Genomic DNA, 17,105 nt, shown 5'->3' with positions numbered 1-17,105 from the left:
TTTTCTCTCTCTTTCTCTCGCCCACCACCCACTTCCAACACACGCACACTTTGGAGTCTAGTGGGAGCATCTATTTATACCTACGAAGATGCATTTGCTTGTACCATGTGCCAGGCACAGTACCTAGGACAGAGGTAGCAGAGAAATAAGACAATCCTTGCCCTCAGGAAGCCCATGGTGTAATGGGGGATCCCCAGTGACAATTTAGGTATAAGAATTGGGTGTGGTGGCACACGTCTATAATCCCGGATGATTGCTCCCAGGAGTTTGAGCACCCCGGACAATATAGTGAGACCTTGTCTCTACAAAAAATAAAATTAGCCAGATGTAGTGGTATGTGCCTGTAGTCCCAGCTACTAGGGAGGCCAAGGTGGGACGATTGCTTGAGCCCCAGGAGGCTGAGGCTGAGATTTTGCCACTGCACTCCAGCCTTGGTAATGGAGCAGGACCCTGTCTTATATAAAAACAAAGCAAAACAAAATAAAACAGAAGAACAAACCAAAACAAAATAGAACAACAGAAAATTGGCATATAAGATGCAGAAACAAGAAGGAGCAGGTGAGCTAGAAAAGGCTTCCAGGATGAGGCTGACTATGAGTGAGTTTTGAGACACAAATAGGAATCATTTGAATTATAAAAAGTTATCAGATGACATGGGAACAGATTTCAGGCAGTGGAAACAAAGGCAAAGATATTGCAGCAAGAAATAGGCTGCTACTAATTACTAAGGTTGGGTAAGCCTACAGTGCAGATTTGATGCAGGGGAAGTGGGAGGGTCTGAACCCTCTAAGGACACTGGATTTCATTCCATAGATGATGAGAAAAACTAGAAGCATTTTTGTAGGGTGATGGTGACACCATCAGATTCGTGTTTTAGATCCCACGGAGAGAACCTTCTCTTCTGATTGGAGGCTGTTAAACTGCGGGCGAGGATACCAATCAGGGAAAGAGTCCAAGTGAGAGGCACGGCAGCCTCTGTGATGGCCGTGGGAAAGAAAGGGAAAAAAGAGCTGTGAGGACTCTTTGGGAGGTTCAATAAGTGGGATTTGTTCTCTGATTTAATGTGGAGCATGAAGGAAAAGGAGTCCAATGAAACAGTAGTGTTTCTTATGGGCGGTGCCACCAGCTAAAACCTGGAGCCCAGGGAGGGAGCGGGTGTGTTGGGAGAGGAAGGGGTGGAGGAGCGGGAAGGAGAAGCGGGGTGGGAGCTTTGTCAGATGGTGAATTCTGGTTTGGGAATGTCAGGAATCTGATTTCTTGCCAGAGTTCTGAAGATAACTGGTTAGCAGGTGGACATATAGGTATGAAATTCAGCTGTCATATATGGATCAATGATAGAGACTTTAGGTGTGAATTATAATCATAAAAGGGGATTTTATACTCCAGGGAGAAGTGTGGAGTGACAAGAGAAAGGAAAAAAGGTTGACTATAGAATCCTGAGATATGACACGTTCATTTTTATAATTTTTATAGAGCCTCTGCCTTTGTATTATTTATTTAGAATATTTGACAGATAATACAAGGGAAAGCTAATCCATCTGTAAAGTAGATGATTTCAGATAAACAAAATCAACTTGAGATACCAGATAAGCACATATCAGTGTTCAGTAAATATTTTTTTGAATGCATGAGGATGAATATTCATTTTGCTCAGTTTTACAGGAAGCACCATGAGAGGAGGGCAACACCCCTGCTTTAATTTGCAGGAGCGTGAATAGCACAAATGAGTGATAGCCACGGGGCTGCGTAAGAAGGTTTGAAGGGAGAAGCAGCATGTACTCTAACCATAGCAACGAGACAGGGTCAGCACCATCCAGAAAGTTATAAATCTCTCCTGAAGAATGTCTGCTGCCATGAACCCTTGCAACTAAGCAGCAGCAACATTCCTTTATTCTGAATAGTAGAAGAATGACTTTGGTGATATGAAGGAGGGGGTGTCACGGCAGTAAAATATGCGTTGATTTCTTTATAAGATAAAGAATAAGGCACAGCCACTGTAGACCTTTTGACAAAGACCAAATTCTACTCTTACTCAGCTTTCTGGACATTCACCCAAATAATCTCCAATGCCTCTGGTGTTCCACAGAAACAGCCATGTTTTGTAATTTAACCTAAGTTGTGATCTGGAATTCATACCAAACCCTACAGTATGAAATAGAACATTTCCATTCACAGGGACTTGATGGTCATGAAAATGTGCAGTGAGCAGCTAGCTCAGCTCCAGAGGCTGTGAAGACCAAAGAGTTGGTGAGATCTGTCTGACAGCCTTGCCAGGCAAGATTGGAACTTTCCAGCCTCTGTAAAACCCAGTCTGGCATCCCACACTCCCACAGCATTTCTGATTTAAAATGGCTTCGTTACTAGAGGCTGGTAATGCCAAACATCATTTCTGTCGCAGAGCTCAGCTGCCGGATAGAAATGACCCTTTAAAAAGAGAGCTGTCTCTGCGGGTACTTCAGACGAGGGAGTGACATGGCGAGGTTCCGATTGCTTTGTGAAACTTGCAAGCACTCCCCCAGGCAGTGTATGACATCTAAGGTCCATCTTATTTTAACCTTTGGTTGTCTGTGGACCTCTCATTGTCCATGGGATAGTCAGAAGCACAAAGGTAAATGGCACGCAGCTGGAATTTCGGGGGTTGATTACTGAGCATGCTGTAGGCACTGTAGCTCATAGAGTTCTGTAGACTCCACAGCTGGTTGGACAAAACCTAGTGATCATCTAGCACACCCCTTAGGCTAGCAGTTCTTAACCAGGTAACTACTTGTTTCGGCAAAAGCACTGCATTATCAAAAAAGTATGAAAGCTTTTTAGAGATTTCCATTTTTTCTTTGTTGATTATAGCAGATTTAAAATTACTCTACAATAATGTCCCCCACGTGTGTGTTCTGACAGGTTTTTTGAGTGCAGCCAGAAGAGGTCTTGCAATATAGTTGCTCTAACAGATATTGAACATAGTTTACAACTAATTATCTTTATGTGGCTGTTACAGGAAAAGGGTCCAGATTCAGATCCCAACAGAGAGTTCTTGGATTTTTCCCAAGAAATAATTCAGGGCAATTCCAGAGAATAAAGTGAAGGCAAGTTTATTAAGAAAGTGAAGGAGTAAAACAATGGCTACTCCATAGACAGAGCAGCCAAGAGGGCTGCTAGTTGCCCATTTTTATGGTTATTTCTTGATGATATGCTAAACAAAGGGTGGATTATTTGCCCCTCCCCTTTTTAGACCCGTATACTCCTATAGGGTAACTTCCTGATGTTGCCATGGCATTTGTAAACTGTCATGGTGCTGGTGGGAGTTTAGCAGTGAGGATGACCACCAGAGGTCACTCTGATCGCCCTCTCATTACCATCTTGGTTTGGGTGAATTTTGGCTGGCTCCTTTACTGCAACCTGTTTTATCAGCAGAGTCTTTATGACGTGTATTTTGTGCTGGCCTCTTATCTCATCCTGTGACTTACAATGCCTTAATCATCTGGGAATGCTGCCCAGTAGGTTTCAGCCTCATTTTACCCAGCTCCTATTCAAGATGGAGTTGCTGTGGTTCACATGCCTTTGACATGGTCAGTTGGCAACGTGTGGAGCATTTAACCCTCATCCATTTTGTGTTGCGTCAGAATGTTTGAGAGACTAAACTTAAACCCACTTCAACATCTCAGTGTGTGCTTGGATGCCTCCAGCAGTGGGGAAGTCACTATCTTCTAATGATAGAATGAGATGGCTCATTCTATCATTAGATATCTCTCATGGTCCAGCTGTTTTCAGGTCCTATTGGAACTGGTTTTGTCCATTTGGGATATGTAGAGTAATTCCAAGTCTACTCCTAGGTGATAGTCTTCAGTATCTTAAGGAGGCGAATTTCTTGTCTCACTTTAGTATTTTGCTGGGCATAAATCTGCCTGTTCCATGGAATGCTCTTCACGTGCTGACCTGGTTTTACATTCCCACCTACCCTGTCTGCAGGTCAGTTTGGCCACATCTCTTTGGTGAGCATTGTCCAGAAGTGAGTATTCTACTTCCCCACAATTCTGTAATTTCTCATCTTACTCAAGTAAGGGGGGCCAAATACCCTTTTCCCTGAGAGAGTTTGAATCCTGACTATGAAAAATGCATTAATTCTGTGATTTTACTTCTGAATAAGAGAAGCATTAATGGGAAGCTGAAGCCTCCCACCTGCAACCCTTCATACTCACCTCTCAGGGATGCAATCCCAGCCCATCTTCTTCCCTTTCACCCTTGCTTACCCCTTCTCCTCCAGGCCAGAACTACTGGCCCAGGGGCTTCGGCCAGGTGATGTCTAAGGTATGTTCAATCAAAAGCTGAGACTATCTCTAAAGCCAGAGGTTAGAGCTTATGTTTAAACTCCAAGAAGTATGAACCTCTTAATAACAAGGTTCACTTGTGGTAACATACAGTTTTTCTCAAATGGGGGAGGTGCTACCTCCCTTGGGGGACTTTTGAAAGTGTGTGCAAGCATTTTAGTTGTCACAATGCTGGGAAGCAAGTGTCGCTGGTATTAGAGCCATGAATGTAGTGAAATGTTTGTGATGCTTGGGACAGTCCCACACAAGGGAGAATTGTCCCACTCCAAGATTCCAGCAGTGCCCTAAGCATTTCCCCTATTAATAATTAATTGCTATTATAATTAAGTGCTAATAATTATTATCAGGAAAGCACTGATGGGAGGAGCATAGGACTGAGAGAGAAGACCAGGCTCTAGTCCTGCGCTTACTCTTACTGGCATCATTTTCCTCACTTGAAAAAAGGGTGGAAACACAAAGCTGGTGTGAGGACTAAGCATCAAGCATTTTATCAGGTTGATTTTTTTTCTTTTTTCTTTTGAGGCAAGTTCTATTTGGTTGCTGCAAAAGTAATTGCAGTTTTGGCAATTAAAAATATTTGCAAAACATGCATTACTTTTGCTCCAACCTCACAGCTCTGTCTCCCAGGCAGGAGTGCAGCGGCATGATTACAGCTCATTGTAACCTCAAACTACTGGGCTCAAGCGATCCTCCCACCTCCACCTCCTGAATAACTGGGACTACAGGTGCCTGCCACTACACTTGACTAATTTAAAATTTTTATTTTGTAGAGACAGGGTCTTGCTGTGTTGTCCAGGCTAGTCTCAAACTCTAGGGCTTAAGAGATCCTCCTGCCTTGACCTCCCAAAGCACTGGGATTACGGGCGTGAGCCACTGCACCGGACCAGTTACCAGATTGTTTTTATGACACTTTACTACACAGCTCATGCAGTTTGGGTGGGCCTGACCCCACACCAGCTTTGGAGCTGGGTAAGGTGGGGGAGCATGGCCTAGGGTTACAGTCCTCTAATTCTATTCCCGTGGCTCATTGGCTGGCTCATGATCATCACGTAGGGCAAGGGTAATTAGGCCTTGGTCTTTCGTTAAAAGCTGTAGAAGAGAAGCCCTATTTTCAGGTCAATTTCGGCCTTGGAAACTGTGGGCCTGAAACTGTGAGTGGCTGCCATGTAGGGCCTGAGAGTGATGTCGGCCCAGCCAAGGCAAAGTCAAGAGATTAGAGAAGTGGCTGGTGGACATTATTCAAGCTGCTGGACAAAGCTAAACCTGGGCTTTAAAGATACTCCTGGGTATTTTTGTCAGAGACATTTGAACCAGAGACCCCTTTCTGGTAGCATTTAAATTATGTGAGAAGAACATTTCCTTTGTTAGTTAAGCCAGAGTGAGTCTTTTACAACCAAAACAACTTTGACTTACCTGGTTTTCATCACTCTGCCTTGAATTAAGTTTGCCTGTATCTCTTCCATTTCACTCCAAGCTCCTTGAAGACAGTCACTTTTTAATTCTCCCAGCCTTCCTAACACTAGATGTTAAGTGTAGTATAAATAAGCACCCTCAAATATTTGATACATAAGTAAGATAAATTAAAATGATATATATGAATTTTGTTGACTGTCAATTACCTTACAAATATAGCTGCCAAAGTTCTCATGAATGTTTTCTCCTGAAATCTTTGTCTCGTGTGATGTTCTGAGCAGTAAGATTAGTATGTAAGCAAAGGCATCGCTCAGCCAGTTTGGTTTTCACATTTGTCCCCATTCCAGCTTTGTACTGAAGCAATCTGTCCTTGCTATTGTGAGCCTAATAGTCTCCCTCATTAGACTGACTTTCTGCAATGAAAAGACCTTTTCTGTTCTGTCCCTGTGTCCTCATGCAGGTGGTAGGTGCTTAGCTGTTTGCGTGAGCTCCTCCCCACTTCTCAGCTCTCTCGAAAGAAACCCTTTGTTGCTCTGGGTGTCTGAGGCTAGATGAATTGCCAAGAAAGGATATCACTGTGGTCTAACAGGCCTCCTTGAGGACTTAAAGCATGTCTTTAATTTTCATTCATTCAGAAGACAATGGGAGTGCCTACTATGTCCCTGGCATTGTCTCTGGAGATTCATGCTCTTGTGAGCTCACAAATATATAGGCAATTATCATGCATCTGGTAAGCATCTGGATGGGGGAAATGTGGGGTGTTCCTAGGAAGTAAACAGGAAGTTCCCAGACTGCAGAGAATCAGGGAAATCTTCCCGGGAGAAGCGGCATCAAAGCCAAGGCCACGCACAAGCAGTGAGTAGGAATTAGTCATGCAGTGAGCAGGGCAGAGGCCCCGGTGAAAGGGAGTGGCAAGGGTCAGTGAGTCAGCGGGCCCAGCGGGCAGGTGTGTTTGGGGAACTTGGCATGGCGTGGACTGGCAACAGCATGCTTGTAGTTGTGGGGCCACTTCAAGAGCTTTGCTTCTGTTTCCTCTTGATCAGGGTCTCTTCTCTGTAGTCCCGTGAGGCTGTGCCCTTCTTTGCTTTATTTGGTAATTTTCTTGGCTATCCTGTTAACTTCAAAGATATCGGTATGTGAGGCCATGATGTGTCTAGCTCAGCTTGGCCAAGGGCCTGACTGGCGTCCTTCCTTTCATCCTCTTTGGAATTCAGTGACTGACTTCTCTGGAGGCACTGCAAGCCTTGAGCTGGGTGTAGACTAGCCTACCTACCTCAGGATTGGGTCCCTGGTGATTGCAGCCACTCAGAGATGATTCAGGGTGTTTTAATGAAAAAGATAGCAAGGACTTAGGGGAAGTAAGGTCTGGCAGTGGAGGGCTAGTGATAAAAGGTAACATAGGGCGGGGATTAAGTGGGGCCAGACCTGCCTCTGGCTGATTTACTCGGTGACAGATTCTCCTCTCCACAGTGGAAAACTTTGGAAACCTTATGAGAGCATGAGTTGGGTGGGAAGGGGCCTGGCAGCCCAAGGACTTACACAATTTATGTTCCTCCAGTGACGGGCATTGAAACAGAGTCTCGCGGCAACATGCAGTGACTACTCTTGGCTCTTCGATGACAATTCTTTCCCTCTCCTCCTCTTGGGGGTGCCACTCCTGAGAACTGTTTGGGCTGAAACTGAGGGCCTACGGCCATGCCTTTAAATCTTTCTGCCAGGATTTTCCTCATGGCAGAGGACTCTGGAGAGAACCCTGGGGGTCTGAGAGCAAAGCCAGAAGAAGTAGCTTTCCATCAGGATGAGTTTCTCAAAATTTTACATTTTTTTCTTTAAATGTTATGCAAGTTTGTATCCCCCCACAGTGCATTCATGTGTACTTCAATTAAAAAACAACAACAACAACAGTGTTTTAAATTATTTACCATTGAATATATTTAACACGTTAGAGGATGCGCTGTGTTTAACCATGAGACCTCTTGTGATCCAGGCGTGTTGCCTTGTATATAATCCCCACTTAGAGAAACAGAGGCTTTTAGATTGTATAGATCTGTGTTACTAGACATGTAACCTTGAAAGGATCACATCGCTTTCCAAACCTCAGTTTTTTCATCTAAAATATGAGACCAGTGAAACCTACATGTCGGAGTTAGTGTAAGGATTAAGAAAAATAAGATGTATGAAATGGCTGACCCATAGTAGGTTTTCAAGAGATGTGAACACTTCTGCTCTTATTAAAAAGAGCTCTGTCTGCTTTGCATTTCTAGAATATCATGATTCTGACTCAGCTGACTGAGAAGGTGATGCCATGGGACATTTGCTACCAGAGGGGCTTTGAGGAAAAACAGTATATGTCACTACCAGATGACACAGCTGATGACATTAGCAGTAGAAAATGAACTCTGTGGAGTGGAGAGAGATCATGTGGTTCTAGGGCTTATGATACTCTGTTTTTCCATTTCTAGGTCTTTCAAAAATGTGAGTATTGGCAAATGGGTGATGTTCACAGTGTCCCGTCTACTGCCTGAGGTCCCTGCCATGCAGCGGCTGCAGGTGAGTCACTGGCTGGGAGAGAAAGTGAGAACAGCTTTCTGTGCTGAGTTGCCTGACAGCCACTCCCTGCTCAGGGCTCACCTTGTAGTCCTGTGGTTGAACAACATGCAGGCATGGTCACTGCTTACACTGGTGAGCATGTCTCAGGCCTATGATAGCAGACTCAGGAAATCTTCTAAATTCCAAAATGATCAGTGGGGTGCCCAGATCAAAATTAAAAAGGAAATGTTACCTATGATTCCAAGCATTAGTATAAAAACTCGTAACTTTAATTCTGAATATTCAACCACTTCCTCAGGAAGCCTTGCAATCAAATGACAGCTATTTCTTTGGCTCACCGCGCTCAGAGTCCAGTGTCCAGTGGGAGCTGGAGGGTAGGCGGACACATAAGCAAGGAGGAAGGTGACAAAAACCAATGTGGGGACGTGTACAGGATCGCAGGCGAAGGAGCGGTGTTGTCTGGAGGCATCAGAAAAGCTCGACAGTAGAGGTGATGTCTGAGCTTGAGATTCAGATTCAGGAGACAGGGGCGGGCTTAGGCATGAATGATTTAAAAATAAACCGCCTCCAGTGATTCTGATGCACAGCCAGCTTGAATATTCTGGGAGATTTTTGTGCTTTTGTTTAGCAGCATTTCCCCTCTGGGCTGTGAGCCCCACTCAGTGGCAGGGTTTCCCTGTGTTAGCCCAGCATCTTCTCTGCAGTCATCTGGGGCCTGACCCCAAGTCCAGGGCTCCTCCTTCTCCCAGGGCACCTGTCCCTCTGGGATGAGGAACCTGACACTGTTGAATCTGTGTCGGATTCAATGTCATGTGTTCTAAAAGGTAAAAACTCAATGAATACAGATATCTATAGTTTCACTGCCTCCGTGCCCTGCTCTTATCCTTCTTCTGAAGGAATGCTGTGACTCCTTTTCTTTCAAAATGTGTATCTGAATCTCTTTTCAGATATATGTTTTATCTTTATTTGCTGTTATTTCCTGGCTTTCATAATATACCCTTGAGTTACTTTTCAAATGCACTAAGTTCGTTTATTTGTGAATGTAAGGGCCTCAACCCTGTGGATCTGAAAACAATTTCTGGGAAGGAGACAGTGAGTGGATTTGGGAGAGATCCCAGAAAACTGGTATGTTCGCACCTGAACTGAGGTGAAGCAGCCACCCGACTTCAGGCTGGTATGTCTCTCGTGTCTTTAGGCACGCAGTTGAAGTGTGTGAAAAAGCTATGTGTCAGCAATTTCTGAATCCGTAGTCTCATTTCTATCATGACTGCTCTGCTTCTAAGTAGGAACCGCACAGCATTTGATGGATGAACCAATGGGGGAATAAATGAAATGCAGTGTAACCCTGAATGGCTATACACTTTAGTGTGTGCCAGGGAAGATATTAAGCCCACCTCTGGATAAAATAGACAGCTGTGGGAGGCTGATGTCAACATCAAACAGCAGAGGGAGCTTTTCTCCTTGGTCCCTGGGGGAGAGGTACTCTAAGTGGAGAAGAGAGAAAGAGGGGACATTCCAGGGGAGCACATGCAGTTTGCCTCCTCTGAGATGTAGGGTGGGCTCTATGCCAGCTGACCTCAGTGAAACAAATGGACAGAGTACCTGAGGGAGGAGGAGGAGCCAAGTGTTGTTCTTAAAAAGGACCCACCCCAGAATGGTTGGCCGAGCTCCTGGCAGGCTGGAGAGCTGGGTGCCAGTGTCCCTCCAGGCGGAAGCCCAGGAAGGTGCCCTTCCTCCTCACGTGCCCTGAGTGTTGCTGACCCAGCCCAGTCGGACACCAGTGTCTACAGTGTGTGCACGTCCACCTGTACTGTGTAGACGCAACTTCTTGTTTGTGTGTAGTTGTTTTAACCCTGCGCCGTGCTTTGGGAAAAGAGGCGCTGGGTCTCGTTGCAGTAGGCTGGCTGGTCACCTGGTACATGGCTGCAGGGGAGAGCATGAGCAATTAATTGGAAAAGTAAGAATGGTGAATATACCTACACCTCAAGTGGGCGGAATGGTTCACACCAGCTGGAACTAACAAGTGAATCTGATACTTTTGCTTGTGTATCAGAACATTCTCTCCCTTTTGGGATGTTTACTTGGGAAGATGAATGATACGGAGGCAGTTACTTGGTAAGCTCAAGACCAGAACAAGGGGACTCTCTCTATGAGCCCTTAATGGCTGCTGTCACCAGGTTCTCTTCATCCTCGTTTTGGGGTTTGCCTGCCTTACTGGTCGTGTATTCGGGTGCACAAGTTGGGGTACCCTCTCCCCTGGACATGGTGGGAGCTGCTGCCCACTCTTCTCTTGCTGAACGTCCATCTCTTCATGCTGCTGGCACTCTCCATTTCTAGCAACACCTGCATTTTTGGACTTAATTTAAGGATTTAATTCAATTACTTAGGCATCTGAGTTTCCAGGTTGCAATCTCTGAGGTTATGAGCAGGTCCCTTTGATAGGAGTTTGGCTGATCCCAGACAGTGTTTTGCGCCATTTTCACTGATGATCTTACCCCTTTCCACATCTGAGTTTTGAGGAAACCTACAGATAACACGCCGCACCACCCACACCCTGTCTATCAGGTACCTCTTCTGTGCCACCAGAGCCTTCTTAGCCCCATCTGTCTAGGAACTTTGCCCATCGGTTCTGCTCGAGCTGCTAATTGGTGACCAATTTTGTGTGAGCCACAACTGGCCTCAGGTGGTCACAACCCCGCAGTGCCCCATGCCTAGGAAGGTGGTGTTTCCTTGTTCATCCCAAGGCATGTGACACCAGGGACCTGCTTGGAGACCATGCAAACATACCAGGAAATATACAGTGTTAATGTCCTGTGAAGAAACCTTGACTACAGGGAGATAAGAGCAGATAGATACATTCTGTTCACTTCTACCCTCTCTACAAACTGACCTGAGATGCATGTGAACTCACAGCCTTTCAGAATCAGTCCTGCAAGATGGAACAATCAGTGGTAAGCGATCCTGAGCGGGGCGCAGCTTAGTAATGTACTCTGAGGTTTGCTCTCACTCCGGCTTCCCTGCAATAAGCTCCATGGTTTAGTGCTAGCATGTTCGCTTTTTCCTCGGGCTCTGTTTCTTGAGGAACCCATGCTAAGACACCCAGTCTTAGGCACACTTGCCATATCTAAGTGTATACATTTGTTATCTATTGCTATATAACAAATTATCCCAAAATTTAGTGACTTAAAGCAACAAGCATTCATTATTTCAGTTTCTATGGGTCAAGATATAAGGAGCAGCTTAGCTGGGAGGTTCTGGCTCAGGGAGTCTCCTGCGGTTGCAGTCAGCTATCAGCAGGGCTGCCATCATCTGGAGGCTTGGCTGGGGCTGGACAATTTGCTTTGGAGATGCTCACTCACATATTGTTGGCAGGAGGCCTCAGTTCCTTCCCGTGTGGGCTCTCCATAGGCTGTTTGAGTGTTCCCACAATCTGGCAGTTGTGAGTCACTTTACCCAGAGCGAGCAATTCAGGAGAGAGCAAGAGAAGTTGCAGCACCACTTCTTACCTTGCACGCTATCACAGAGCCTTTTTCTCAATTCATTAGAAGCAAGTAGCTTGTTCCCACCCATGCTCAAAGGGAGGGGAATTAGACTCTGCCTCTTGAAGAGAGGAGTTTCAAAAATTTGTAAACATATTTTAAAACTAGCACAACGTGTAAAAGGAATTGCTGCCTGACTCAATAAAACACACTTTCCTGATGTACCAAATGTAAAGCCATGTGCTTTCATAGAAGCAATAATCTGGGTGTGAGTGCAGAAGCAGTTGACAAAAAAGTGATGGTTTCAGAAGGCTTTAATTATTACAGGAGTAGAGAGAAGAGTATTTGTGCTTTTGAGGTCAGGGAAGATTTGATGGAAGGCTGGCATTTCAACCAGCTGCTCACTGATTCTGCTGCAGAACCAAGACTGAGAACTGTACAAATACAATAAGACTTCAGTAATAGGATCAATTCATTTTCATTTCTGGAATTCATGAGAGGCTTCATGGATGAGATGATATTTGAGCTGAGCTTTGAAAATGAGCAGAATTTTGATAGAGTACATCTCTGACTGAGGGAAGAGATACCCAGTGGTAAGATATTAATTGTTATAATAATCATTATTTTCTATGCAAAGGAAGAGTATGCAGCTGACATATTTGAGCTGCATTTTCCTGTGCTATACAACGTGGAAAACTGGCGTTTGTTGCTCTGGACTGCACCCCCCACTTGTCCCATTCTTCAAGTAGTCCCAGCCTACTTCCTTTGGAGTGAGACACCTCTTCCATGCAACATTGCAAGATCAAGTACCCAGCCTCTCCTGGACATCGATCAGGTGGGCACATGGCTCAAGACAAGCCAATCAGGCACTCCCCTGGGATTTTGTTTATAGATGCTGAAAGCAAGAAGCTCTCTCTTTCTTCTGGACCTAAGCTGGGATTATGCAAGTCTATAGCTGCCTGCCTGTGGCTACACCTTCTGCACAAATAAAGCCAATTTGCATTGGAAGAAAATGAGCTCCATGCATTAATAGAACTAGATGAGCAAGAGAGAGGTGATGGTTTCATCTGAGCTCCCAAAACCAGCTTTATCTTTGGACATCCCAGTTATATAAGCCAGTAAATTTCCTTTATTTACCTAAGTTACATAAAAGTTCTGAATGATACCCATAACTCTTAATGGTGAGAGACTCGTCCATGTTAACGCCTACTGTCGACCAACCACATATAACTATACAATTATAAAGTAACTCTTTTTGTCTTTCACTGTCCCTTTAATCCAGACCATGGGACTAATTTTCCCCTGCCACCAGCTGAAAAATCAGGCAGTTGCATGATTTTTTTCTGGTAACTTTTGGGTAATAAAAATAATCTCAGTCTGGTGATTAAAATGTCGAGTTTCAGGAATTTGACTTAAAGTCAGGGTTTCTTCCCTCCTGCTGGTTGAGCATGCTGCAGGCAGGAAGGGCTGTGGTCATTTTCTTCTTTCTCTTCCCATTGAGTTTTTTTCTCCTCCCATTGAGTTTTTTTCTCCTCTTCTCCCATTCTGATAGCTGTGCTTTGTGGTTAGAATCCAGAGAGAGAGAGAGAGAGGAGAGAGAGGCAGGAGCTCAGTCTGAGAGCCACTGCTGTGCCACTGCTCTGGGGCCCTCTTGGCTTGGTAGGAATTTGAGATTACCTGCGAGGCTGCTGCTTTCTCTGTGGAGGCGCCCCTGCTCTGTGGCTGGTGGTCACTCACCTGCATCCCCTTGATAGAACTTCTCTATTCCAGATGACTCTTCCTCCTCAGGCCCTGACAATCCAGCCATCTGTTCAGCTTCTCTCTGTTTTCCCTTCAGGTGGTCTTCTTGGGAACAACCTAAGATAAGCCAGTGCCAGCTAGCTCCCATGGGAGGCCCACATCTGGTCTGTGAAAATCACTTACATCATTTTTGCCCCCACAAGTTGGGAGAGCCTTTTGTCTTTCTTTCACTCTGCTTTTGAAGCAGCTAGCCATCTGCCTTCAGGTGGGAGTCACACACTGGACCTCTGTGTCGGTCAGACAGCTAGGACATATTAGTTTTCTCCTGAAAACCAACCTTTAAAAAATTGAGATGAGGGGAAAGGCACTACCTCTGACCTCACTAAAGTAGGTGTGGTAGGAAGAAGCTACCCTCACATGTCCACATCTCTCTAAAAATCTTCTATTTACTTAAAGGCCACATTACCAGGAGTTAGGTGGGACCCCTTACCCCTCTCTTTGGGGAGTCGGGTTCATACTACAGCTCTCTCCAAAGAGATCCTCTTGAGAAATGCCTCAATTGCCACCCTCCTTCATTGTGGAAGAAGGGTCTAAGAACTGGGGAGCTGGTTCTCAGCACCTATTCTGAAAATCCTGCATCTTCCTTGGCACCTCATTTGGACTGGAGTTCCCATTGTCTTTGGACCTCTGCTGAAACTTCCGTGTAACATCCTGTTCCACAAACCTGCCATGTTTGGTCAGGACAAGGAACTAATTAGATGAATATATAAAGTGCCATATAAATGCAAAATAAACTCGTAATGGGAGAGGACATTTTAAAAGTAAAGCTAAGCTCAACGTATGAGTTGTGATTGTCACATTGAGAGGTAAATAAGATAGGCGCTGGTGTGGGACAGAGGTTTCAGGTAGGCATGAGTAAGACCAGCTGGAGACAGGAAAGATTTGTGGCGGGGCATTTTGCTTGTGCGGGTGAGTGAAGGGAAGGCCTCTGCATGAGCAGCGACAGTCCTGTGTGGCAAGGACCTGCTTCATCCCAAAGTGACGACACTTAGGGTGACATGTTTGGATCACCCTTAAGCTCAGACTCTACCTTTCAGGTCCCTGGCATTGGTAAATAAAATGGCAATTGTAAATGAAGCCTATGGTTTTTGAACTGTTGTGAGTTATCCTGGAATTTCATGCAGGAACTTGAGGAACTTCCACAGAAAGCTGGGGGAGCCAGGTGGGCAGGAGTCCTGGCTATCTGTCCTGCTTCTGCCAGAGCAATGCCCTGCTATTTGCTTTATGAAATGGAGATTTCATGTCTGATTTCATCAGGAAGGAAGGGGAATTCTCCTGCTATAAAACGTCTTAAAGCCACTGAGTCAGATCAGTAAAATGCATAGCTGGAGTGAGTACTCATTATTCTAAACATACAACTCATCTGCCGCTACCGTGACTTCCAGACACTATTTATTCAATGCCTCTTAGATGGGAGGAAGCTTTCCTGACATTAATTCTAATATTTGCAACAACCCAGCACAAGAGGTACTAGCATTCTGATTTCACTGTGATTCGGAGAGATTAAATGACTTGCCCAAGGTCACATAGCCAATATTTAAACTATGTGGGTGGATGCATTGACTCCTAAGACTTACAAAGTATTGGCTGGACCTCTAGCTAGGCAGACAACATGGTGTGTGTCTGTGGAAGTAGAGATGAGCTGGTGTTGCCACGAGAGCTGTGGGAGTAGAGATGGGCTGGTGTCATCACGAGAGGAAACCACCAGTGCAGGGCCATGTGGTCCTCTTGGAGGAGTGAGGCTGTGGAGGAAGATGCAGGGGCAGCTACACAGCTGCTTCTCTGTCTGCTGGGTTGGGCTACCCCAGGCTCCAAGTAGTTCTTATCAGTGGAAACGGGGTTAGCAATGGAATAAGTGTTCTTAGTCTATGAAGGTTAATCCCTGTTTAAATGGGGGTTGCTATGCCCCTCATCATACGCCACCCTCTAAATCTCTGAGAAGAACTCCTTATTTCAGAAGATAAACAGCTGGTTGCTATTAATGTCTCCACACTGGCTTTCAGGAAAAAAAAAAAAAAAACAACACTCATTTTCATTGCAAGACAGTCTCCCTGAAAACAGTTGTTTAAAGATAAAACTGTGACACAATGTCCCCCAGATAAAAGATGTCCTCACTCCTTGGGGTGTCTCTTCAAGCAGAATTCCTTGCATAGCCGAGGTTGAAGGAGTCAGTGCTGCCCTGAGCTGGGCGGGTGGATGGAGGACCAGGTGTTTCCAGCAGCCTGCTGCCAAGTGCAGAAGCGGGATCCCCGTTGTCTCTCCTGTTCCAGCGGCTGGAGGGTCTCATTAGCCTGTGCACACTCATGGGTTTCTTTAGGGACAATGAGGTCCTTGGGGATGCGGAGGCTGGAGAGAAACTGGTAAAGCTCATGGAGTTTTACAGGTTTCATGGAGTGCAGTTTGAATTTATCCCTCCCTCCCAGTGTAATCCCAGCTGCCTTAACAGCTTCTTTGTTTAGCTTTTTTTTTTTTTTTTCTGAAGCCTTGACAACAGAGCATTTTGACTTCATTATTAAGAATGTGGACCCTGACATAAGTGTGCTAAAGAGAGAAAAGTGATACAGATGGGGAGCTGGGAAAGAATAACTCAACGCCTACCGCAAGGAAGCCAACAAAATGTGCTAACTTCAACAGAAAGAGTACGGTCAGCAGTTTTCATCACTGAAATATATCAAGCTGTCAGGGAGGCATGCAGGCCTCCCACTAGTAAGGCCTCTGGGTCCCTCTCAGTATCTGGCTCCTAGTGTAGCCCCTTTTCCTTTCTACCAGCCCCAGGAAGTTTTTAAAGGACCACCCCTTCTAAAGTGCTACTCCTCTTTCAAGATTCTGCTCCTTTTATTACTGAGGGAGGAATTCATCACCTCTGCTTCCTTCACAAAGAGCCCCCATGAGCACCCTGGCCTGAACGCCATTTAAACGAGATGATAGGATATTGCTGTAAAATTTTCCTCTGGCTTAGTTATAATGCCCAAACTGTCTGTTTATTTAAAACAGCCCCTTCATCCTCAGTTATAAGATAAAACTCCATGGTGTTTCTGGAACAAGGGATTTACAGCTCCTCTGGCCCCAGAGGTCCAGGTTAGCCCCATGACATGCTGGTACCTCACAGGTCCAGCCAGCAAGGAAGGCATATGTGTGCATGGGGGTCTGTAGGGTTGGGGTGGGGACTCAGGGCTGTTTAGCCATCTAGCGGGCCTTCGAGAATCTAAAGAGCAAATAATACTTGAATCAGTGTGGGTAGCATCCTGGTTCTGGGTCAAGCACCCACTCAGTCCAAGACCAGAGCCAAAGATGGAAGCAGGCATGGAAAGCAGGACCATCAACTTGGGATAAGAAGCCAGGCCAGGTCTGGAAGTAAAGGACTTAGAAACAGGGTTTTATTCTTCATCAGATACTCAGTGAACATCTATCACATGTCTGGCTCTGTGAGGGGACTTTCCATACCTGCTCTCATTTAACCCCAGCCTGGAGAAGCTACTTATAGATAAGGAGGCTGAGGTTCTCTGACGCTAAAGTGGTTGCTCAGGATTATAGAGCAAAG

At 45.3% G+C, this 17,105-nt stretch overlaps 1 long non-coding RNA gene across 1 annotated transcript in view; it reads left to right on the top strand.

Moving 5' to 3' along the window:
• LOC141582863 (uncharacterized) overlaps positions 1-8,270 on the top strand; it is a 78,218-nt gene extending 69,948 nt beyond the window's left edge. The window contains exon 3 of the long non-coding RNA XR_012515772.1: positions 8,198-8,270. This is a non-coding gene — a long non-coding RNA (uncharacterized LOC141582863). The remainder of the gene's footprint in view (positions 1-8,197) is intronic.
• Positions 8,271-17,105: the final 8,835 nt, after the last annotated feature.

Source organism: Saimiri boliviensis, chromosome 2 (assembly GCF_048565385.1).
Source record: "Saimiri boliviensis isolate mSaiBol1 chromosome 2, mSaiBol1.pri, whole genome shotgun sequence".
In the NCBI taxonomy this organism is placed as follows: Eukaryota; Metazoa; Chordata; class Mammalia; order Primates; family Cebidae; genus Saimiri; species Saimiri boliviensis.
Note: the sequence above shows the minus strand (reverse complement) of the source record. Positions and strands in the feature narration are given on the sequence as shown.